The sequence below is a fragment of the Podarcis melisellensis genome (assembly GCF_964234715.1).
Source record: "Podarcis melisellensis genome assembly, chromosome: 5".
Taxonomy (NCBI): Eukaryota; Metazoa; Chordata; class Lepidosauria; order Squamata; family Lacertidae; genus Podarcis; species Podarcis melisellensis.
Window position 1 is genome coordinate 13,997,996 of NC_138537.1, and position 26,379 is coordinate 14,024,374.

General features: G+C 44.9%; 1 protein-coding gene across 1 annotated transcript in view; it reads right to left on the reverse strand.

The window, feature by feature from the left end:
- NLGN1 (neuroligin 1) overlaps positions 1 to 25,916 on the reverse strand; it is a 652,944-nt gene extending 627,028 nt beyond the window's left edge. Inside the window, exon 1 of the mRNA XM_081910897.1 lies at positions 25,314 to 25,916. The gene's annotated coding sequence lies outside the window, so the exon portion shown is untranslated. The remainder of the gene's footprint in view (positions 1 to 25,313) is intronic.
- Positions 25,917 to 26,379: the final 463 nt, after the last annotated feature.

Here is a 26,379-nt window from a genome sequence, read left to right on the forward strand (position 1 = left end):
GCCATATTCCACGACTGCATGGTTGCAGATGAAAAAACAATTTAGTTCTCCTCTCTGCGACATCTAACACAAATTTGTAATGACCTAACTGTTGGAGAAGGAGGTCATATCTTGATGGTAGATCATGTGCATTGTAGGCAGCTGGTTTGGACTCAATCCCTGGCATCATCAGTTAAAATTATTTGGTAGCTGGTGGTGGGAAAGATCTCTGTCTGAGATCAGCTGATCTTTCTGGGTTCTAAATTACATAAGGAGCCTGGAATATAGGAGGTTGCCTGCTTCAGAAGTTCGCCATCCAACCTGTGGAGTGTAGCAGCAACAAAGGAGGCGTTGAACAGGCTTTTCGCCTCTCCCAACATGATATTACTCACATGGGGGGGTTATGCCACCTGAAGAAGAGGCCTTACAGGATCAGGGGTACTGCCAATCAATGCATTAATTGTTTGATAATAATAATAATAATAATTTTGCTGCTGTCTTATGAAGTATAGGACTGTGAATCACAGAGCTAAATTACTAAATCACTAGTTTCCAAACTATGTGTTACAGCAGAATAGAATGCCATGAGAAGAACTGAAGTTTTACTTAAAATTTAAGCCATCGTTTTGATTGCATCCACCATTCTATGCTCCTTAGAATGGGAAGGCTCCTATGGCATTGATCTCTCTCTCCACCCCTCTCTCTCTGTCAATGTGACATCATCCTTAGGGAGGAGGTAAGGAAGCAATGAGATTTCTTGAGCAGAACATGCCATAGTTGAGAGGCAGGGAGGAATTCCAAAAGCATGACAGTTGCCTAGAAAACACAAAACACTCCCTGACCTGACTGCTCAGATGGGAGGATATATGGGCTATTCTGCAGTTGCAAAGACCACGTCTGCCTAGAAGACGACTGAGAGAATACACACCTATATTTTCTTTTCTTTTTTTAAAATAATTTTTTATTAACAGGCCAATCAAATCACATTAATTCCAAATCACATTAATTCCAAATTACACAGCCAAATTTTAATTTTTTTGTTGGGGGTACCCATACTTCGAGCTCCGAAAGGGATCCAAACATCTCTCTTGCTGCTGCTTAAATAACACAGTTCTGCCCAAATAGTATTCACAGTTCTATTCCATCTTCTCTTTGTTGTTTTCCTCATCTTCTTGTTTTCTTTATGATCTCTGATAGTCTCCACAAGCGCGCACCTATATTTTCAAGTATAAAATGCGCCTTCAGTTTTAAGCCAGGAATATGCCATCCCAGATACAAAAAGTTTGGGGAACATGACACTGAGGAACGCAGGATCAGCAGGCTCACAGATCTAGCAGTAGTAGTGATAGCTGGACTTATCAAATTATTCTCACCACCACCACTATCTGTGTTTAACACTTTAAGGAGGTTTACGAGTGACAATAAATAGTCTAGTTTGGGAACACTCAGTGAATCTATGGGTGTGTTCAGAGCCAGTGCAAAAAGACATCGTGCAGGGATGTCACTGTTAGAATTCCTTTATAGGAGTATATAAAAGTTATAGAATCATAGAATTGCAGAGTTGGAAGGGACCCTGAGGATAATCTAGTCCAACCCTCTGCAATACAGGAATATGCAGCTGTCCCATACAGGGATCGAACCGGCAACCTTGGCATTATTATGCTCTAACCAACTGAACAAGAGAGAGAAAAATGGAACCAAAACGATCTACTAAAATCCTCTCTCATTTGTCCCTTTCACTCTCTAAGAGGGAATTCTCAGACTAATAGTGCAATCTGACGCATACCTACTCAGAAGTAAGTCCCATCGAGTTCAAGAGGGCTTACTCCTGGGTAAATAGGTGTAGGATTGCTGCCTTAGTCACTTAAATCTGGCAGCACAACTTGTACGGTCCTGAGCTGAGGAGGCATTTCATACTTGATTTAGTCCAAATATACAAAATTGGCAAGCATGCCTGTCCATTTCCAAACTCGCTGCAGAGAATAAATTAGGCAATTCTGATTCCTCTTATCAAATACAACATAACCGGAACACTCAGAGTGCACTGGAGTCTTTCAGAACGGCTTTGGTTCTGCTCCGCACTATTGAAGTCGGTGACAGCCTTGCCAGTAACATATGAGAGCAAAGGATTAGGGGAGAGGAGAGGATCTTAAGGAGAAGGCTGTCTGCAGCAGTCATGCTCACGTCCCCTATGGACGAAATTTTCATATAAGCTGTGCATGCTGGGTAAATTACATCACAGCAGCTCTTCACTGAAGAACACGCTGCTCAGTCAGGAAAGATCAGGGGAAGAGCCCTAGCTCAGGGGTAGGTGCAAGGGCTCCCATGAGCATTAATGAGTATGGTCAATGTTCAGGATAATGGGAGTTGCAGTCCAGTCACTTAAACAATTAGCACACTTATCCAATAAGGTTTGCCCAGTGTTTCCTGCTTGAATGCCCCTACAGCAAGACAACAACAAAAACAGCCTCCCTGCATTTGGAAAACCAGCAGGTCAGGCAGCCTAGCTTTCTCCCTGACATCGTTTGTTTTCCAGACAAGGGTTTTTTCTGCCTCTTATGGGAGCATTGCCAGTAAGCAGCCTTCTATCTGCAGCCCAAAGAAGGCTAACCAAAAAAATCTACTTAATATATAAACATTCATTAAAATACTCGCATTGCACACGTTGCTACTGAATACCTGCATTAATTTTAAATAGATTTGAATGGTGCATGGTTCTATGCATGGTAAAATATTGCAAGTAATACATTAGTCACTGCCATTCAGACCCCTCATTCTTTATCCATTGGTTTCTTGCAGATCGCCCCTGTTTAAGAACACAAGGTGAGTTCTGCTGGATCAGGCAAATGGCCATGTACTCCAGCATCCTGTTTTCACAGTGGCCAGAGACAGATGCCCTCAGGAATCTTGAAAGCAGGACCTGAGCAAACAGTTCTCTCCCGTCTTCTGATTCCCAGCAACTACCATTCGGAGGCAGACTGCCCGATGAAACATTAAAGAACAGTCTCATTATGATACACAGCATTCAGCTCCGTCACATGCAAATTCGGATCTAAACACAAAACTCAAAGACTGTCCTGTTGATTAATTTTTTGCCATTTATTATTTGCCAGTTACCATCACAAAAGTTTTTTTTCCCCCTTCTTCTTCTCTTGCCAAGAGGTGAGCAAGTGGCTCCCTCTGGTGCCAAAACCTCTAGCAACTTCATTGAATTTATTCTCTCGGTTTCCTACTTAAATGGAAGCAGCATATAGACAGAATCAGGACCACAGATCAAGCTGGGAAATGCAATTATGAGCTGGCAATGCTGTCTATTTTCCAGAGCTGTAAAAACTGCAAAGGAAGGCAGCCCATTGTATACACATCCAATTACTGGCATTGCTTTCACATTATCGGGATTTTTTTATATATAAAAAAATGCATTTAAACATTTATAACCGTGCCGATGAGAAAGAGGGCACTTCCTTACAGCAGCTGATTGTGGACTTGGTGCTCCTCATGCATGCAGGTCTTGTGCAGCATTCATACAACATCATCCTCATAAAAATGCCTTCCCTTCTTCTCCCCCGCATTTCATTCCGATTCACTGTTTCCATGTTGCAGTTTTGACTTAGCAAATTTTCCATGGAAACAGTAAATCCAAACTGATGTCACATCCACTCTATATAAGGGCCGGCCCACCCAAGAGGCAAGGTGAGGCAAATGCCTCAGGCAGCAGGATTCACAAGAGCAGCCGATCCCAGTGTTGCCCTTTCTTCCCCTCTTGTTCCTAATGTAGATTTTCCCACACCCCTTGTTCCCTGGTGGGAAGAAGGGCACCATTTTGGGGTCTGCCTCAGGTATCAAAATATATTGGGCCAACCCTATACATTTAAAGCACATGTCTTTCCTCTACAATAATCCTGGGGAACTGTAGTTAAATACATAATAAATGTAGATAGGACCAGAATGGGGAAATACTACGAGACAGTGCAAAACTTTAGAGAATGAAGAGCATCGAAGTTACATCCACACCATACATTGGAAGAACTCTTGTACCACTTTAAGAGTCATGGCTTCACCCAAAGAATCTTGGGAACTGTAGTATATCTGAAGGAGCGTCTCCACCCCCATCGTTCTACCCGGACACTGAGGTCCAGCACCGAGGGCCTTCTGGCAGTTCCTTCACTGCGAGAAGCCAAGTTACAGGGAACCAGGCAGAGGGCCTTCTCGGTAGTGGCGCCTTCCCTGTGGAACGCCCTCCCACCAGATGTCAAAGAGAACAACAACTACGAGACTTTTAGAAGACATCTGAAGGCAGCCCTGCTTAGGGAAGCTTTTAATGTTTGATGTATTATAGTATTTTAATATTTTTTGGGAAGCCGCCCAGAGTGGCTGGGGAAGCCCAGCCAGATGGGCGGGGTATAAATAAATTAGTAGTAGTAGTAGTAGTAGTAGTAGTGGTAGTAGTAGTTTGTTAGGTCCTGGGAATTTTAGCTCTGTGAGGTGTCTCCTGACAACTCTCAACACATTTAACAAGCTAAAGTTCCCAGTGTTATTGGATGGTGGGGAGAAAGACATGGTTGTTAAAGTGGTACAGGAGTGCTATAAATGCATGTGTGTGGATGTGACCGCAGTCCACAATGAACTTGCATGTGGAAGCCCCCAGAGCGAGGGATGGAGAGCGTTTGGGATGCAAAGCAATGATGGATGACTGCTCAGTTCCAGTGTTACCACAGCAAAAATTGTAGTATTCACTGTGTGTGCTAGCTACTATGCATGTAAATATAAGGGGCTGCTTTTCACTGGAGCAATGGCCATGCTACAAAAAAAATGAACCCATTCCATATGTATCTGCCTTTATATATGGGGAGGCGTATACTGTGTTTTTAATGCACAGAAGATATGTGTGAATCAACCCTCTGCAGCAAATGTTTTTTATGCATTAAGGCTACATGTGAATCAACCCTCTAATCAATATAATAATATATAATATAGGAACAAGTATTAAAACTCCATCTCCTCTAGTTTATTAGATTACATGTTTATCTGCCCTCTTCTAAGTGAAATCAATGACGTTGTTAGGCACCACTTGCCGAATTTTCTGGATATGATGCCACACGCATGAATACGCCAGAGGTATGATAAAGTTTCACATTAAAACATTTGCGGAGGGGAAAGATTTATTATAATGAACATTAGAGTGCTGCGTTTGCCATAGCTCTGTGATGCCTGAAGGTCTGCCATCATTTAATTTGCAATTGTTGATTTGTCAATGGGATTTCAAAACAAATTACAGAACAGAAATTGACTGTGCAGTTCACCTAGTGGGAAAATGAACCGCTTTAGATACTGCTCTGCTCCACGTACACACTCCAGAGTAAATTTAAGCACGCATTCCTACGATGTAAGAATGCTTCAAAATAAAAAAGAATGCAGGCACAAATGCTGGAACAACATAGAACAAAGCTAGCAAGCTGCCTTATATTAAGTCAGGTCTAGCTAATGACTGCCATCTCTGACTGTCAGTGGCTCTCCAGGCATAGGCGTAGGAAGATCAGGTGGTACCCGGTGCGGAAAATTTCTTGTCACCCCCCATTGATTCCCCCCCCCCCTGCAAAAATAGTTTTGCATTATTTCATATTTTCTTACAAAGGGATGTGGATTATGGGCCTCTGATAACAAGGAGGCGACTGTGGACAGATACTTAAATCTACAGGATGGATTGTGTTTTGGCTCCACTGAATTGAAATTTCAGCATTCACGACATATGAAAACGGCCAAGTAAACAGTTATTTTCATGGAGGAGGGTCAAGATATTCACTGAGATGCATGAAATTTCAGATATAGCTATATAATCCCTAGTGTAGGAAGATAAGAGCTTAGGAGCAGGCATTTTTTTAAAAAAGGTAGGGCAGTAATTGTTCCTTTTTGACACGCCCCCCCCATGATGAAACCCAGGGTGGACCGCCCCCCCTTCCTACGCCCCTGTCTCCAAGATTTCAGGGAGCAGGCATTCTCCCTACCCAGGCTCGACACCTGGCAACTTTTGCAGTCAAGCTATAGACCTTGAACAAAAGCTGCCACCACATTGCTTTCTCCTGGACATGGGTATCCTCCAGGTTTGCAAAAGGCAACTTGCCTGGTCACGTCTAGGGTGCAACCATCGCCAGCAGGCTGGCCTAGAACCAATGCAACATGCTGAATTTAGCAATATGAATCAAAAATTATCTGAAGTGGAACAGATTAATTTCCTGTCTCAGGTGCCCAGTTGACATCCCCCCCCCCTAAATGGACCCTGAATTGGGGTTTAGAGTGGATCACCAGTGTCCTAGGCCCTGCTGTGACAATCCTTGGAAAAGATACAACTGCACCACCCCACACGTCTGATACAATGCACAAACTGGGTGAGGAGGGACCAGGCAGGATTCCAGCAAGCGTCACCACCAGTACTATAGAAATATTTGGCTGGATTGCAGCAGGTCAAGCGTTTGATTCAGAATGGGTGGGAAGAGGCAGATGCTAGGAATCTGTTTCTGACTCAGATAATATCAGTTATGGAGTTTGCCTCATCACACTTTTACGAGAGTGGCTCAGGTGACTGAGAAACTGATATAATGGTTTAAAAAAATAGTATTTGAAAATATATAAGTGGTACACAACATAAAATCAGTATCATGGAAACAGAGAGGCAACATAGATACCAGTAGAAGAGTATGATAAAAATAAATCTAAAAATTCACTCTTAATTATTTAGAAGACATCTGAAGCAACTGATGCTTCATGTATAGCAGTGAGAAGGGCATTCCAGAGTACAGAGGCAATGGCAGCAGATGCCCATTTTCAGATCACTGCCCTCTGATATATTGTAGTGTACAGTGCCACAAGTTAAAGTTCCCTGGATGATCTAAGTGGTATTACAGATCTATGCAGTGGCAAGTGGTCCTTCAGGTACTTCCTGTTCCTGTGTAGACCTGGCTTCCTCTCTAGGCTTCCTCATTTCCTGTATGGCTTCCACTCTAAGCATGGTTTAACAAAGTGGTAGATAGCTTCCAGATGTTGATGGAGTACATAGCCCAGTAGCCTCAGCTAGAATGGCCAACGGTCAGAGATGATGGGAGTTGTAGTCCAACAGCATCTGAAGGGCACCACATTGCCTATCCTTAGCTCAGTGTGTCACTTTCGCCCTATGGAGCCCTAAACATTGTCAACCTGTATTTCTTTTGCTTTGACTCCCATTAAAACAACCATTAAATCTGGTTTAAAAGTGCCTATTTCATGCAATGCTGGAATGCGTCTTGGTTGCCAATCACAAAGCCTGATCATTTTCCAAACAACACATCCTTTATCCATGCCTCCTTGCTTTCCTGAAATGGCCCAGCGTCAGCAGCCCGCAATGCAGGAATTATGGGTATCAAGGCTTGATACCCAGGGCTGGTTCTGAGTTAGCAACTGGTGTCAGCTCAGATCCCTGGAAGACTCAACAAATTGTTGGAAGGAAGCAGAAAGGCAGGTTTGAGGTGTCAGAAGACACAATCAGTTCTTCCCTTCTAGCATTCAAGGAACCGGTTCAAAAACAGGCACCATTTCAAGAGTCCATGATGAAATAGGATCAATACCCATGAAGCTGAATGCAATGAGGATAATCGAGCAAGAATGCTCAGTGTTTACCCTAGAAGGCAACTGAAGTCTGTTGAAGAAAGTGGAAGAAATGACCATTCAGTACCTTCTTTCCCCAGGAGTTTCATGATCAAGACGGAGTGTGATGGGGTCTTATCCTTTTATAAGGGACAGGGTGAAGCCACCGTATTTATTTTTTTTAGCAAGCAATACTGAATTATGTTATCTGATTCTCAACTTCCCATTGTCTGATGATCAAAAGCGAGGGCCTGGTGTTGATTAGAGTTTTATTATATAGATCCACTTCCCATTCTGCATCAGCAACCATCAAAAATAACCCATGAGAAACGAAGGGTAAAGCTACGCATTTTGTCTACACAGTGGGGTCCCACAGAAAATGCCCTTTTAAAAATACATTGCAGAATAGGTTCAACTGGTAGGGAAAGGATAAGGCATGCATTTGGTTTTCACATTGGGCAATTTTTAATTTAGTCACTGCATTGCACTGATATCTCACTTTTCTTCCATGATAGAACTCAAGGTGTTGTACATTTGTTTGCAAGATGGTCTCCCATCCAGGCACTGAACCAGACCCAGACCTGCTTAGCTTCAACAAATTTGTTTCATCAAATGCCTCAAGACCATGCCCTGGGGACCACGTGTGTCTGTCTGTAGCATCTAGTTTAGACTTGAATATCTCTTATGACACTTTCTCCCCCTTAGTAGGAAGAGGTTAAGCACCTATGGTTCATTGGGTGGTTTTGGCAATGTCAGAAAGAGCCCGATTTCAGTGATTATTCAGAGATAGCTTTGAAAGGGGTTTAAAGTTCTCATGCTTTCAGAGTAAGGAAAATTCTTCCAGATCTGCTTTCCAAACCCACAGTGACATCAGCACACAGCCAAACCCAACTGGCTACATACTACTGTGATGTCACCCCCGATTAGTTAGGATCACGCACATGTCTAAAGCAAAAAACGTCTGTTAGTTTCATTTGACATCAGCAGCCAATAAAACTAGTACAGTGGTACCTCGGGTTAAGTACTTAATTCGTTCCGGAGGTCTGTTCTTAACCAACCTGAAACTGTTCTTAACCTGAAGCACCACTTTAGCTAATGGGGCCTCCTGCTGCCACCACGCCACTGGAGCACGATTTCTATTTTAATCCTGAAGCAAGTTCTTAACCCGAGGTGCTATTTCTGGGTTAGCGGAATCTGTAAACTGAAGCGTATGTAACCCGAGGTACCACTGTATATTGTGATGATGTCATCCTGTACAATACCTGATTCCTCAATCTGATGGGATTCTGCATGTGATTTAACCAAGAAGTGGAGGAAGCAGTAAATAAAAGAACAGCAATGAAGCAAACAGATTTTAAAAAGTGGGACAATCTCATAATGTACAGTGGTACCTCAGGTTAAGTACTTAATTCGTTCCGGAGGTCCGTACTTAACCTGAAACTGTTCTTAACCTGAAGCACCACTTTAGCTAATGGGGCCTCCTTCTGCTGCCGCGCTGCCGGAGCACGATTTCTGTTCTCGTCCTGAAGCAAAATTCTTAACCTGAAGCACTATTTCTGGGTTAGCGGAGTCTGTACCCTGAAGCGTATGTAACCCGAGGTACCACTGTAGTTCCCTACCCCCCACCCCACCCCCGGGAAATATTTCATTACCACCAGTCCAAAAAAAAAACCTTTCACACACCCCAAATTGAAATGGGCTAATGCTTGGCACAGCTGTGCTCCTCGGCTATGTAGATTTGGACCTGAAATCGGTTGCAGCCCAGTTAATAGGTGCTTCCAGTTGCGCCCTTTAGAGATTTACAATGTTGGCTACCCATCTCCCAGTCTGTAAGGCACCACTTCAGCAGACAAGCTTGCATTAGGTATTTGCACACAGCTTAGCCCAGTGAGTTGATGAGTTTTAAAGAGGCCTCTGAGTGCCCCTGGAATTCGAGCAATAACTAACAGTAAGCTTCACTGAATAGATCTAAAAGCTCTTCTCTCTTAACTGAGTGACTTTTCATTTTCACTGTACCACCAATTTAACAATAAAAATTGCCAGCCAGATATGGCTTTCTCTGGAGTTTCAGCTGCAGTTAAGCCCCTTTTAACTTTAATTTTCTAATAAATATGCTTAATTAGTGGCTCAGAAGGGTTTTTCCCCCTTCCTTAATTCCTTTTTCAAAGTTATTTTTTTTTAAAAAAAAAGTTAAACGTTTCTCAGCTGGAGGTGAGACTTTATTGAAAACAGCGAGATAAGTTAATTCTGCAGAAGAAAATGCTGAACACAAAAGGAAAAATATGAGACAAGAAGTAGTCGACATCAAATACCACCAGCTAATGTGGAGTCCTTAAAGAGTGTAATTGCATTAAGTTCCTTTTTCATCTGAACTTTTAAAGTCTACCGAGTTACAGAAATTAATGGAATGAAACTTTAAGGAGAGAGAGGGAGCCTTGCGCATTAATTTGGATGATGTTGCATAATATTTTTGTCAGCTCCCCATGTTTAAACATTGTGTACCTCCCACAGACTTCAAAAAGAATGCGAAAGGAGCTCCCTGCTGGATAGCCAACGGGTGTGTAGATATTTTCCCCTTGTCCTACGAAACAGTGTTTTACGCTAAGGAGTCAAAGAATCTAAGGAAATGTGTCTCTGGATTCTTGAAACGAAGACTGGTGTGGCACCGAAGCTGTGGTGGGTGTCATTTGGTCACATGAGGGGATGGGAGAGCAATTCAATTATGTTCACATTCCAAAGGTGGGCTTCCCTAATTTGCACTTTTCGATGCAATAGGCAGACCGAAACACAGCATTCTTTGAAACCGGCACTTCTCCAATACATTTTGCAATGCAGTTATCCAGCCAAGTAATGTGTCTGTGTGTGCTTTTTTTAATAATAAAAAAATGCATATACTGGGATACAATATGCATAGAAATGAATATATTAGTGAGAACATACAGAAATGCATTGAGCTGAATTCAATGTCACTCTATTAAAAATGATCCGTCTACAAAAGCTTATCAGCTAAGTTGCCAGGAGGAATGACCTCCCTCCCTCACTGTTTTGAGGATTCTCCCACAGTGGCATAGCGTGGGGGGTGCAGGGGGGCCGGCCGCACCGGGCGCAACATCTGGAGGTTAGGGTTAGGGGGCGCAAATCCACGGGTTAGGGGGTGCAAATTACTTGCCTTGCCCCGGGTGCTGACAACCCACGCTATGCCACTGTTCTCCCAACCCCACTCCCAAGAGTCAATTTCAGGAGGGGGGGCATGCAGGGGAGGCGAGGAAGGAGACCCCTCAGGCACAGGGGTTCCATTGATGCTGAATCCCACCTATTATATTTGTGAGAATTCTTTTGCAAAATGGTGTATGTTAGCCAAATTTTGAAAAACAATAATCGTATATTAGGATAAAATTATATTAAAATCATGATGAGGATTTTTCTTAACGGGGGGAAGGGGGGGAAGTTTGCTGGTGTGAAAATGTACGGGCAGGAAGAATGATAAACTGCGAGAAACCGAAAGCTACCGATTTGCCCCTGCTTAGTCACATGCTCATTGCATTCTGCGGCATTTGTTCACAGGACGGGAAAGGAGCGTGCAAAAGTTCAAACCACTTCTGCCACACTTAAAGGTGGCGGCGGTGGTTTTTAACACACGCTTGCTGTCTTTAAAACAAATACCTGTGATTTGTAGCAAATAGGTGTTCAAGCTATTTCAACCACAGATAAAACGTTTTGCCACAAACGGGTTTTTTTAAAAAAGCAACCCCAATGATGCACAACCGGAGGAACCTAGCCAATCAGGGATCCTAGTTACAAGGAGGAGCCCTGCACATGCACACCTGAACATGCATAGGGCTGTTTCTCGTTAACCCTAAATGGGTGGCCACTGGGGTGTGGCCAGCTGCTGCATCCTCAATCAAGGCATGTGCTTCCCATGGCCATGGGTTTCCACACACACACACACAGAGAGAGAGGGGGAGAGAGAGAGAGAGAGAGAGAGAGAGAGAGAGAGAGAGAGAGAGAGAGAGAGAGAGATGTGTCAGCTGGAAAATCTAGGTAACCATCAAGCGAATCACAGTGGAGCAAGTGTCTCATGTACATGGAGGCAGTCTGCACAAGGGGGTTTTCTTTTCTGATGGACGGCCTACTGAGGCTCATGTGGCCAATGTCTACAAACAGATAAAGTACTGTTGCACACCTCCCCAAGCTCTGTGCAGTGCAAGATTCCAGGGGTTTGAGGAGCTTACCCAGAGTTCGTGTTTCCTTTGGGATGGGGTACAGCAGAGACTGTGGTGTCTTTATGATATATGGTTTATTTACACATATACACAACCTGAGCCTACAATGGAGGGGTTCACAGCAAAAACACCCCAAAAGGGCCTTTCCTCCCCCATAGCTGCAATCGTTTATTAGGATAAAATTATATTAAAATCCTGATGAGGATTTTTCTTAAAAGAATGGGGGGTGGAGGGTGAAAATGCTGGTGTGAAAATGTATAGGCAGGAAGAATGATAAACTGCGAGAAACCAAAAGCTACCAATTTGACCCTACTTAGTCACATGTTCATTGCATTCTGAGGCATTTGTTCACAGGATGGGAAAGGCGCGTGCAAAAGTTCAAACCACTTCTGCCACACTTAAGGGTGCTGGTGGTGGTTTTTAACACACGTTTGCTTCAGGCGGAAATCAAACATCGCTCTGACTCTCCCTCACCAGGTTGCTGCTTTTTCTTCTTGCTCACACAGCTGCAACTCCCAACTCTGGCGTTGTTCTTCTAACATTGAGTTGAGGGAGGGGCCACTCCCATTTCACATAAAGCTCTTTTCCTTTTTTCTCTTAATGGCCCATCGCCCAGGCGATCGCCTCATCAGGAAGCAAGCCTGGCTTATATTTTAATACTTGCTTGATCCAAGGGTTCAAAGGGTACTCCCCTGCTCCCAAACTCATAACAGTACACTCTTCCCCACCCCTACCCCCACCCTGCCTTTGAAAGTATATGTAAGGTAAAGGTAAAGGGACCCCTGAACATTAGGTCCAGTCGTGACCGACTCTGGGGTTGTGGCGCTCATCTCGCTTTATTGGCCGAGGGAGCCGGCGTACAGCTTCCGGGTCATGTGGCCAGCATGACTAAGCCGCTTCTGGCGAACCAGATCAGTGCACGGAAACACTGTTTACCTTCCCGCTGGAGTGGTACCTATTTATCTACTTGCACTTTGATGTGTGCTTTCGAACTGCTAGGTTGGCAGGATCAGGCACCGAGCAACGGGAGCTCACCCCGTCGTGGGATTCAAACCGCCAACCTTCTGATTGGCAAGTCCTAGGCTCTGTGGTTTAACCCACAGTGCCACCCGCGTCCCAACAAAAGTATATCTATTCATAAGCAAACTGATGCAGTTGCAATCGGTTCACTGATTTCTGTAAACAGTCCTACTTGTTTCTCCTTTCAGACGAGAGACCCAGTTTGCTGGGCTATTCCTCATCACTTCTTGCCCCATTCAGGGTGCCGATTGGCTACTGTGCCTGCATTCCAGTCAGCACCGGCACACGGAGTAGGCTGCGTACACACTAACCCATATGTCGCACAAAAATGTAGGGTTTCCTTAATCCAGAATAGTTTGTGCTCTTTGTCAAAATTCTGCTTCCCATCCAGATTCTGATGTCCACTAGGCTGAATGCAGTCACTTGATACGCATTTGAAATCTCCCTGCTTGATTAGATTACCACGCCTTTTCCTCCCTGAACATGTCTCAAGTAAATGAAGAAGGATCGCCATCCTGGTGTACATTTACTCACAACACACACATACACACCCCAATTGCCATCACCTGTTTTCAAACAAACACGCTGCTTTCATCTGTTTTCAAACTGACACACAGTGGGGTAATCTCCAGTGGGCTTTTCTATTCAGAATGAAACCAGTTTCTCAAAAAGTGCTTTGCAGAAGCAAAAAATAAATAAAATGCAATAGATCTAGATTGTGTGTGATAGGGTTGCCATACATCCGGAATTTCCCGGACATGTCTGGGATTCCCTTTAATGTCTGGGGAAATCCAGATTTGGGTGATTTCTGGGGGTGAGGAAAGCTCTGAAACCTCTATTTCTTGCAATTTTGCAAAAAAAAAAAAAAAAACTCAAGAACTTTGCCTTAAAAAGCTGAACTTTTCTGTCCGGATTTTCACTTTCTAAAATATGGCAGCCCTAGTGTGTGGACTACCGGGGGGGGGGGTGGATAAGTACTTCGTCTCCTGTCAGGGGCTCAGGAGCAGAGGCACAGGAAAGGGAGGAAATGGAGAGCGAGGGGGAGGAATCCGAAGGGAGCGTAAGCGATGACAGTGGGCCGAGGTCCCTGAGTCTTTCCAGCGAATCGGAAGATTCACAGAAGGGGGCGCCCATGGTCAGAGCAAGGGGGGTGCCTAGGGGGACACCCCAGGAAGAAGGGGCCAGAGGGGACTCAGAGAGCAGCAATTGGAAATCAGGACCAGCTTCCGCACCAGAGCGCAGTGGGGGGGAGGAGTCCCAGATATCGGGATCAGGCTGCTCACCACCAGCGGGAGGAGATGAGTCAGGATTGACCATGCCTCCATCGGAGAGCGCGGAAACGGTCAAGAGGAAAGTTGGAGGCTGGGCGCGCGCCAAGTTCAAATGTACAGGCGAGCGGCACAGCAGGTAGCCCGGATAGGGAGCCAGGTCCTAAAGCCCGCCGAAAGGAGGGACAAGAGTCAGGGGGTCAGCGTCAGAAGAGTCCAGAAAGGAGGAGACCCCGGGGGGCAGAAGGACCCAGAGGAGGAAAGAGCAACGGAAGAGGTGGAGTAAGGCTAGAGTCTTAAACTGGTGTACAGGGGGTGGAGACTCAGACGGAGCTTCGCCGATCTAGGTTCTAAGACGTAGAGCTGCACGCTGTGGCTTGGAAATGGAAACTGAACTTCAATAAAGACTTTTGTACATTATTACTGACTAGCGTTGGTCCTCTGTGAGCTGGGACCTAGAGGCAGCTCTGACATCTCCATAGATTCGAAAGCAAAACATCATGTGTACACATCCTTAACCACAGGAGAGAATGTACACTGTATTGTCACTCTCACCCCCACCTCAACTTACTGATCTGAGGATACTTTCACAAACCCATGGCCTGGTTGAGATGCTTACTGGCTGTGATGGAAAACCATAATTGCTCATTGGGGCTGGTGTTTCATTTTTTAAAAACATACTTGAAAATCCAGGATCTAAGACAAAACTGCCAGCATTGTGGTGCTTTTATACAAATCAATGATGTAGCCACACTTGCAATAAGGTTTTGTCATTTTTGTCTTATTTCTGTCGCTTAGGAGTATTTAAAATATTAAGCAGTCTAGAAATGCTTTAAAATAAATAAAGGCATGAAAACTGTGTACAGTCTGTACCTGAAATTGTCAACACGAGCATCTGCAGGAATCTTCCTAGTGCCGTAGGCAATGGGGAGTAAATATTCCAAACAAACAAACATAACTTGTATCAGAGAGCAGGTCCATTATTTCTAGTAGGTCCAGTGAATGAGTGGGAGGACCTAGGTAGACCTGGCCTCTGACAAACTTGTATTCCTGTCTACCTCTCCAGGGTTTCTCAATGGATGTACTTGCTATCTATTAGGAATCTAGACAACATATTCCCACTTGCTTCTGAACCTCCTGTTCTTTTCCTGAGTCCCTTTTACTCATCCATACTTTAATTAATCACACTGCTGGTACAATAAATTTCACACACCCTATCTGCACTGCATTTTCCCTAACCACACACCAAGAAAATCAAGTCCCCAACTCCATGGTTGTCATACACTACTCTCACTCGCCCTGCCCTCCAGCAAACTCGGTATAACAACATCAGGTTACTTTGCAAGGCTAGCATAACCCACATTCTCTAAGCCACAGCTCCATCCTTCTGCATTATGGGTATAATAACGATAAACTTGACGTGGACAGGAAAACTGTTTAAATATTACAATAACATCTGGGGACTCCAGGTTGAGAAAGGCTGGTGCAGACTGTTAGAAACTCAGCTGTGTGGTGTGTAGTGGAATATTCTATCATCCTACCCCACTGCTAATGTTCTTCCAGTACAGGCTATTCATGGTGATAGGATACTAAGCAACGTGGATTAAATATACCAAGAAGAAACAAATCCATTCTCAGGTTTTGCAAATCCATCAGCTCAGTTACTAGAATAATTGTACCTTGGGTCAGGCCAACAGTGCATCCTGGGTCCAGACCAGATGCACCGGTCTCTTGAGTTTCTTTATCGATTGGAGAGTACAATCAATTCAAGATCTGCTAGCACTTAGAGGGATGCTTTAACAATTTGCCCTTTGTGGCAAAACAACATTTGACCCCTTGGTCCCAACTCCACATTTATTTGCAGGCTACTAGAAATATATCAGCTTTTTCATTTCCATTTGTTTCAGCGTAGAGCTAATTTTTCTCTGATAATGTAAATGTTAAGGCATGTAAGCAAAAGCTTTTGGTATAAAATATAATGCAAATGTAGGACTGCCACCTGATTAAATAAATCACTCATGTGAGTTTTAATTGATTGATCAATTAATTAAAATCCCCATGTTTTTCCAGACTGTTAAAATGGGTTGGGGTTGGGGGGGGAGCATATTTTGTGCCTGCTACGGACATCAAAAAGCAATCTCAGATGTGCCATGCCCTCCTGCAAGAGAAAGAAAGGGAATGCTAATATGATGCCTGTCATCTGTAGCTTTCATAACTACTTTATAGGATATATATAGAATATCATTTAACCTAACCGATTAATTGACTGAAGTTTGCAACCCTAAATCAAAGGCATTGCAATAAGTGTAAACAGCATTAAGGCTCAAACACGATCGCTGCAAACCAAACCAAAGTAGAAGTTCCTGAAAAGCTTCTAAAAAGTACAGACTAGCTTGAGTCCATGGGGCTACTCTAAGTATGACTCAGTTGGATACAATATCATGCATCTGCACAAACCTAAGGCTGCAACAGGCCATAAGAGGCCACACTGCCTTCTCCTTTAGGTATGAAAGACCCAACTCTGGGTGTTTTGTGACTTCCTACCCTCAGGGAACCCATCCCATACCTATTTTCTGCCAATGAGTCCATCAGATCTGCCAAGGATCTTGGGTCATTTCCTAGGCACAGGCTCAATACAGGTGTTGACCATTTTGTGGACGTCCAATTGACACATGACCACTGATGCACTGGTCTTTTTGGACCCGGAAGGGGCCGAATGGGGTGCAATGGGGAGGAGTGGGCTTATGCATGTTCCACCAACGCGCATGCGGGCCAGGAACAGAACTGCTGCACAAAATGATTACCGCCTGTAAATATAGGAACAGGTCATACTTCTTAGGCATTTTCGTTCCCACACAGGAACTGAGAGTGCACTGCTGAATGCAACTCCACACTGTATTCAAACAATTGTCCGTCATTACTGATTTCTTCAGCAACCTAATCTTCCAAGGAGCCATCTGAAAACCACTGGACTAAGTCTTTATGGCTCCAGTGATCAAATCCAACACAAAAAAGCAGTCCATTCAAATACAGTGGTACCTCGGCTTAAGTACTTAATTCGTTCCAGAGGTCCGTTCTTAACCTGAAACTGTTCTTAACCTGAAGCACCACTTTAGCTAATGGGGCCTCCTGCTGCCGTCGCACCGCCAGAGCACGATTTCTGTTCTCATCCTGAAGCAAAGTTCTTAACCTGAAGCACTATTTCTGGGTTAGCGGAGTCTGTAACCTGAAGCGTATGTAACCTGAAGCATATGTAACCTGAGGCACCACTGTAATGGAGTGTAGATTGACCCACCTAACTCTGAACCAATGATGAAGGCCTTTTGAGAAGCTCAGACAGAAGGTGCTCATGCCCTACTGGGGATGAATGGACAGAAGCATCTCTTCTTCTATGCAGGACTAGGAATAATTGTAGGCAAATTTTCTTTTGACTTAAATCAGGTCCCCATGGTAAAGTCCCCACCCCAACAATGTAAACTGCCCATCAAAGGGCTCAGTAAGACTCCTGGATTTGTTGCTTGCCTAAGTCTGAAGAACCAGGGGAGGTTGCAATATGTGCTTGTGAACGGCATTGGCTCAAAGGGGAGGGAGACAAGGTGTGCCGGCATAGGGTAGCATTCTTTCCCATTCTACAGAGCAAACGGGGGAGCTGTATCCTACCTCTACCAGAAGTTACCCTTATGAGATTTAATTTACCATACACCTAGATCAGCAATGTTCCCGGTGCAATAATGAATGACTTAGTTGACCTCCTGAACCCTAGCGTTTGCCTGCAATTCACTGCCGTTTAAGGATCTCCTCTGTTATTGCCGCATTCATGGGCACAGGAACCTGAAAGATTTTGTGGCAGCACACAGACAAGACCAATTGTTTCAAAGGCAGCTGAGTCGGTTGTATTTAAAAGGGAGAGAGTACTTGCAAATGAAACAAAGCAGTTCTGCTAACAGTACCCTGCTGATATCATTATTCCTGCTGATATCATTATTCCTTTACTATCAGACACTGTTTTCAGTGGCCTTGATCCACATGTTTTTGGAAGTACCTTCCCCTGCCCGCATTCAAGGAGGAAGGGGCAAAAGGGGAACCAACAATTGCCACGTAGTTTTGGGAGAGGACAATTCTTAATGAACTTTTAGGAGATGGGGGCTTGTTAGGAACCGCAGGGGGAGAGGCTATTTCTGACTTTTCTTCTCCTCTGTTTTTTCCACTCTGCTAAGCCCCTGCTCTCTGAAATTTATTTTGAGTTCTCTCCCAACCCCCCACTCATGCTCCAAACTCTTCTCCCAAGAATGGGGCAGAAAATGTGGAGTGGGCATTTGAATCCACTGCTAACTTTCCTTCCCTCCTACCTAAGAGAACGCTTGCTCTCTTACACCAGTGTGATGTAGTGGTTAAGAGTGGTAGACGCGTAATCTGGTGAACCGGGTTTGCGTCTCCGCTCCTCCACATGCAGGTGTTGGGTGACCTTGGGCTAGTCACACTTCTCTGAAGTCTCTCAGCCTCACTCACCTCACAGAGTGTTTGTTGTGGGGGAGGAAGGGAAAGGAGAATGTTAGCCGCTTTGAGACTCCTTCGGGTAGTGATAAAGCAGGATATCAAATCCAAACTCCTCTTCTTCTTCTTCCATGTTGATTGCTGAGTCAACAGTATGGACTACAAGAGGCTGCCTTGCGCAGAGTCAGACCACTGATTCATCTAGCTCAGTATTGTCCTCACTCACTGGCAGGTTTTCTGGGAGGGTTGACTCCCAACCCTACCTGGAGATGTCAGGGATTGAACCAGGGACCTTATGAATGCAAAGCAGATGCTCTACCGCTGAGCTATAGTCCCTCCCTATCATAAATCAAGCCTATATGATGGATATCCTAGGAGCGGTTCAGAAGACACTTAGGCTGGAAATGGAAACCTCTGTCCTTGGAGGTCTTCAAACAGCAGCTGAGCACAAGTATCTGTCAGGAATACATTAATTCAGGTCAACTTCTCTACATTTCAATCACCCTGTCCTTCATAAACTAATCCTGAGCCAAACCCATGGGTTTTCTTTATCTTTTAGAATGTTTATCTTGCTCAGGCCTGCTAGGTGTGCATACATGTCTCTCCACACTAGGTCTGCGCTGTGGTGAAGAGGAGCCTGGCTGTGGCTTATAGACAGAATTGGAGTGGAAAAGAAAATGGATGATGAACAGGGCAAATTACACTGGATGGCTGGTGATAGAGAAGTTCTGCTCAGCTCATTTTCCTCCATGATCTACTCTGTGCTTGTGTTTTTGAGCTCTTCATCATGACTTCCCACATTTCCCACTGGAAGACAAGTCACTCTCCTTGTTCTCTATCTTTAAAACAGGTGTTATTCGTTATTTATTTATTCAACTTATCAGTAAGTATTCCCTGGGTGGCTGCCAACAAAACCATCGTTCATATCTATCATAATATCGGCAGAAATAATAGACAACTGCAAAAAACAAACCATATTTGTTTCAGTGACAGTATAAAATAATTTGAGACTTAAAACACAATTTAAAAGCCAATGTGATAGAAAAGGACTTTGTCCGGTGCTGGTAAGACCACAAAGAAGGCACCAAGTGAGTCTCTCTTAAGAGAAGCATTCCATAGCTGCGGTGCCACTACCAAAAAGGCTATCCCTCTCCTTAGTGGTCACCTATCTCAGTTCTGTGCCTATTAAGAAGGATCTTAAGATTCATGCAGACATATGCAGGGAGATAAACCTAAGGCATTTTAGAGTTCTATAGATTAAATGCAGCACTTTAAATTGGGTCCCGATACCAACTCAGAGTGAGTGCAGCTGGAAAAGCACTGTCATAACATGATGAAAATATCCAGTCACAATACCCTGGGGGTTCTATTTTGAACCAACTGTAGTTTCTGGACCATTTTTAGAGGCAGCCCCATGCACAAGACATTGCAGTAGTCTATGTGAGGGGTTACTGGTTGGCATCCATCCATCTCAGGGTGGAGATAGTTACCACCCACAAATTACAAACACTCTGTGCTGAGAAGTGTGATTCTCTCCAGCCTCACATAACTCTACCATGTTTGAATCCAAATTAGTTCATGAAAGGGTTAAACCATAGAGTAAGCTGTCCTGCCAGGCTTAGCATGTCATCACTTTCCACCTTGAGAGAAAATGGGTCACCAAGCCCAGGGCTGTCTTAAGCATATGCGGTGCCGGGGTGCAAAGACCCCCCCCCCAAGGTTGCCCAATCTTAGGCGTGCAGGAGGGCAAAGCCAACTGGCCACCTCAGTGTCTCGCTGGCTTGGTCGCCCCCAAACTCGCAGTGCAGAAGAGCCCACTGTGGCACTCTGACTGACGGGCAGGCTTTTCCCCGGACTCAACTCTCGGGCCCCTGACTCTCGACCAGGAGCCCCTGAGAGCCCGGTGCCCGGGTGCCCCACACCCCTAGCACCTATGGGTAAGATGGCCCTGATCAAGGCTTATAACCTCCAAGTGAGGTTATATCTCACTCTCCAAGTGGATTTCAGCATGCAAGGAGCTCTAAGCTGGTCACTCCAGCACATGGCTTTAACCAGCCTCTTTTTGTTTCAGACCAGAATGGAATCTGAAACAAATATTTTTCTCCACCAATAGTTTAGTAACTTTTACCTTTTGTAATTAAGCAGCATCTTTTCTGACTGCTGTATAGAAAAGCACCTGAATCTGACATTTGAAGAGTTTTGAAAGGAGTCCATTGTTGACTTACTAAAAACATTTGTTCTGTGTCTATGCTAGGGAAGTGAGATCACTTGGAAAGAGCTTTTAAAAGAGGGCATTTTAGGGACTCACTGGAAGGTTTTACACATCTTTCTTTGCTGCTTGTACTGTGGTGTTAAATCTCTGCTGGGGTTATCTCACCCAAGGGTGCTTGCCCCAAACTTGGGTCTTGGCTTCCAAGATTCCAACACTTTTCACCATAGAAACCTACAGCAGCAATACAATCCATGACACATTGACAAGGGGTAGATTTCAGGGGAGGCAACCCAGGCAAAGAACTGGGTCATCTGGCTCGGAGGAACACCTGCCCTATACAACCATCCACTAAGCAGCTGAATCAAAGTGTTCATATGGCATGAATAAACACAGATTTATAGATCATAGCTTTGCATTTATCATCTTATGTGGAAGAGAAAGCATGTGTTAAACAAAACAAGGTATCCAAAGTTGAAGGAATGGGGGGGGGGACTAAGGATTCTTCTTACTTAGGATCAATGCTGAGCATTGGGTGCAACTGCTTCCAACATCGGAAGCACTATGCCTCTGAATACCAGTTGCCCAGTAGTGGACTGTAGGGTTGAGCTATAGCACTTACTTGACCTCCCAGCAGTTGGGTCACCACTGCTTACTAGGAGGGAGAGTGGGAAAGGCAAGGCGGAAAGGTTGGTGTTGTGCAAACACGCTAGCAAGAGTTGGTTCTGCCAGTGTGTTTGCACAGTGCTGACCTCCCTCCTGCCTTGCCTTTCCCACTCTCCCTCCTGGGGAGGAGAGGCATCTCCACTTCTGGGAGGTCAGGTACGTGCCACAACCCCACCCCACCACCCACTGCTGCAGCTGCTGGGATGCAAAAGTGGGGACGGCACTTCTGTGCGCTGGTCCTGTTTGCAGGATTCCCATAGGCATCTGGTAGGCCAGTGTGAGAGCAGGATGCTGGATTAGATGGGCCTTTGGACTGATCCAGCCCACAATAACCCCAGGCGTTGAGAAACCATCTATGTCTACTCGCATAATAGAATGTCACAGAACGTTCAGATGAACACCTAGGAGAAGGTGGGTTTCCTAAAGCTTCTCAGCTGCTTCACGCCAAAGACAAGACTTGAACCAGGGACTTCCCTTCTCACTGTTCAGTGGATGGGAGTCCATGCTAGAGTAAGCAGTCTTGAATGCTGCAAGCCAGGCAGAATCATTCCTGCCCGTTCAGTGCAGTAGCCCCCGGCCCCGGGAAGAAGCCCTCCAAGGGATGCTCAGAAGCCACATAAACATTTCGCAGCAAAGCTACAAGGTAATTCTCTAGTTAAGAAATTAGTTTCATTGATTAATTATATTCAATACTCGGCGGCCCAGAGAAAGAGAGCTCACATGATGAATAGAGCCTATGTTTCTAATGATGTTTTCCTACAATGAATGATTTGTCAATACTGTTAAATGGAACTCCAGCTGAAACGTGGGGCGATATATTTAAAACAAATGATCAGAGGCAATCAGATACACAAACGTTGTCTCTAGTATCAGCTGCAGAAGTGTTTCAGAAGAGGCAACGAAAGGGAACAAGGGGCTTGTGGGGGGAAGTTAGGTAAGCATAAAATCTTTTTGTGGGCTCTTTTCTTCTGTTTTTTGGGGGGGGGTTGGGGATGAGAGGCTTCAGCGGCTGGGGGCTTCTGTGATTCGTCGGAAGAGGGGCTTTTAAAAAAACATTTCTTTCTGTTATTCATCCTAAATGTAAATGGTGGATTAAAAAAGGAAGAAAAAGAGGAGGGGAGACAAACTCCAGCAAATCCCATTAATAAAGAAAGCATGAAAATAAAGGCAGCAGGGATGGACTGGAAGGAATATATATATATGCTTCTTCTCCATCACCACTTCCTCCAGTGCTGCAGGAGCATTAAATATATTCTGCTGAAAAACTGAATGCCACAGTCCCTGCGTTTATTTAAGAGGATTGCAAAGGCTAACGCCAGAAGCAGCCGACTTACTACAACATTTCACTCCCCCCCCCCTCCTTCCCTTTTAATCAAAACATGGGATCGGATGGTCCAAACCGTGTTGCCCACTTGGGTTTTGTGCAAGTCACTAAATCAGCCCCTGTGCTGTCTTAGCTCTTTGTCTGAACCAAGAACAATGTGAATTTTTGGGTGCCCTTTTGGTGAATGGACCCATCCCATCACCCCTGTCCCTAATCACCCATGATCTTCTCATCAGATGTGCCCTCAGTTCCCTGTGGCTGTCAGGTGGCAAAGAATCGCTTGGTATTTCATATTGATGGGTTTTTTATTTAAAAAAAAAACATAGCAAAAGATCTATGGTCAAATGCCACCCAGCATTTCTTGACGACACCTTTATTACCAAAAACCCTTTTAGCAATTGTTCACAGCAATTAATTATTTTGGAAATGGATGCATTTAAAAAAAGGTTAACATTTCTCCTTAGAGGAGCACAAGTAATTTGTGATAGATACAGACTGCTTTATTAGCACAGGGAGATTTTATTTTAAGACAAAAAAGGACCATTAAATCCCATAAAAAGCAGAATATTTCTGCAATTAGCTGCTTGCTGAAAGCCTTGCTCTTTCCCAAGTATGAACCTGGGATATAAAATATGGCCCAGAGAGCTCACTGATGGAGACCAAGGATCTATATCGCTGAGAGGCCAAGCCTAATTTCTTTTATGTCACCTTCCCCTTGCCTCAGCTCTAACAGCTTCATTGCATATGGTTATATCCCAGGGAGACTTAATTGCAATTCAAATGATTCTTTGTAATGCAAATAAATTCCAGCCAGGTGTTTCCCACCATCCTTTTCTTTACACCACTTCCTGCCCCTCGTAAAACAGGAGAAAGACCTCTACAGAGCATGTTTCAGCAGAGCGGATGAGAATCGCCCCAAGAAAGTAACGTGGAAGGAAATCACCCAGGAGGGGAGAATAACTATAAGGGAAATAACAGACATGTTATGATGATGAAGAAGAGAAGGCCAGGTTGGGTTGGTGCCAGATCCTGCAAAGGAGATGAACTGAAGTGAAGGCAGTTGTTCCAAGGGGATGCTTTATAATCTATCAGCGCCTCTCTGTAGCCAGCGTTTGAACACTCATGCACAAATGCACATGCACACCCATCACCACCCGTCTCTCTGACTCCTGGTGACTGATAAGCTACTGCGCTTAACTCACACCGAACAGCAATGCCTATGGAAGAACCTTGTGTGGCCAGAAAGCTTGCAAACGTTCTCAGTGCAAGCATCTTATGTTTCCCAATCTCCCTTCCCAACCCTCCTCCCCTTCAGTTCATTTGCCTGATTCCACTGTCTTTCCACATCCTCTTTCCTTCCTCTGTTTCCTGGCTGCTGCTCCCAGTCATTCTTCAGCTGCCAATAACTAGCAAGCACCAGGCACAGAAGATTCAGATGCACTAGCACCCTTGTGATTCTCACTAACGCTTCTCCAGCGTGTTGCGTGGGGGTGTCTCTCACACACACCCTCCGTGGGGCTTCCTCCTTGCCCCCCACAACTGCACGCTCCTCTGCCAATGCACCTCTGTCTCGCCCCCCTAAAAAGACTTTTCTCTATCCTTCCCAAACATAGAGCCACTTATTTAAGAAGCTGGTCACTAAGGAGTCAAGCCTAGGTGAAGTATATCACAGAGATTGCAGCCAGAGGCTGAGAACCACAGGAGAGGACAGGTCAAGAATTCATGCATTTAAAAGCACAGGGAGAAGAAAATGTTTGGGGAGAGTGTTACTGGAAAACTAGCCCATTCCCCCCCAAAATCCCACTGCTTCTGGCTTTTTGAAGCAAAGATTATGGGCTTTTTCTCCGCTAAGGGCAAATATGAACAGAGCCCCAAACGTACAACCAAAGCCTTAATCAATAAATGCCCCCCCTCCACTTCTACACGGATCAAGCCGTCTCCTCCACCCTATTCTTAACTGATGGTGCCGACTCCCTCGAATTAAATGGGCTTTATTTATAAGAGCTGCAGCAAATACCTTGATATATAAAGACTTTTTAGTTCCACTTGTCAAGTTTCTCCTAGGCACATAAATAATAAAGGCCAGCTTTTGCCTGCTGCTTATGTATGCTGTGTTAATGCAGACTGCTGTGGAAGAAGAGGAAGTATACCCCAAAAAGGGGAGAGATTGGGGGGGTGGGAGCTGTTCATTTAATCAGAAGATACTGGCATGTGTGTTTGAAATCCAGCTCTCCCATACAGACAAAACATGCCTGGAGCAGACATAAACTCTTATAATATTGGAGGAGGGGTGGACGGTTAATCAGATTTAATACTAGAGCGCACACAAAGACAATTCAGATATATTTTGCGGGGGAAGCATAGGAGAGACTTGGACCTGAGGTGGGGGGGGACGGCGGAGAGAGAAATGAACCCCTTCTGGGGAAAGCGATGGGGAGAAAGAGGCAAGTTATTGGAAAGCCCAGATAGATAACATGCTGGCGTCTTGGAAAGGACAGAAATAGATGCCTTACCTTATCAAACTACTCCTCCTTTTGTACCTGATCTGCAATCATAAATACTTGGAGAAGAAGAGGAAGCTAAGTTGAAGGCTGGGTCTTGTTTTAGGAAAAGAAAAAAACAAGGGGGGAGCAAGCAACGTGCATGTCTTTAATGCTCCTCTTCTAGAAAGGGACTCGACGGAAGAATGTGCCAAGCCGATTCCTTAGTATCCATTAGCTCCCTAGAGGATTCCAAATGTCTTGAGGAGAGGAGAGGGGAGAGGCGTCCAGGAGAGGTAGGGTGGCGAGAAGAAGGGAATTTGGAGGAAGGAGAAAAGAGGAAAATCGCCAAATCTGTGCCTTTCTACATCCAGCGAGGGGCTGTCGCTGCGACCGATCCTACACCAACGCCCCCCTCCCCACTCACCCCACCCCCCCCAAAAAAAGGAGCGGGAGAAAGGAGAATTTCAGAAGACGTGTCTCGCTACAAACTTGGCAAGCCAAACGTAGAAACACGTCGGGAGAGAGGAAATTAATTTCCAAAATTATTTGCAGAGAGAAAAGTCACTTGCAAGGAGGGGAATTGCAGCTCTGTATCTATAGATAGATATCATGCAAAATCCCCAAGGGTGATTAAAAAAATATTATTACTATTATTATTTTTAAAAAAAATTAAAAGGAAGGAAGGAGAGAGGGATGGAGGGAGAAGGGGGATCAGGGAAGAGCAGCACACAGTGGCCCAAGGAGACGGGATCACGAAGGAGACAGAAGGCTGTACATCCGTAGGCAAAGGGAGCATCAGCCGCTTTCCAAATTCGAGCAAAGGCTCCTGCAGTTCAGTTGCCTTTTTCGCCCCCCTTCCGCTGCTGCTGCTGCCGCCGCCGCCGCTGCTGCTACCTGTAGACATAAGAGGGAGGCGCGGGCACGCTCAGGCGCGCGCGCGCTCACGGGAACACGCCGCTACGCGCGCCGAACAGCCTCGCAGCTGTGTGCGGAGCGCGCGCGCGCAAGGGGCGCGCTTGCACAGCAGCAGCAGCAGCAGCCGAGGCGAGGACAATCAAAGCTTAGGAGAACAAGGAATGCATGCAGGCTTTCGCCC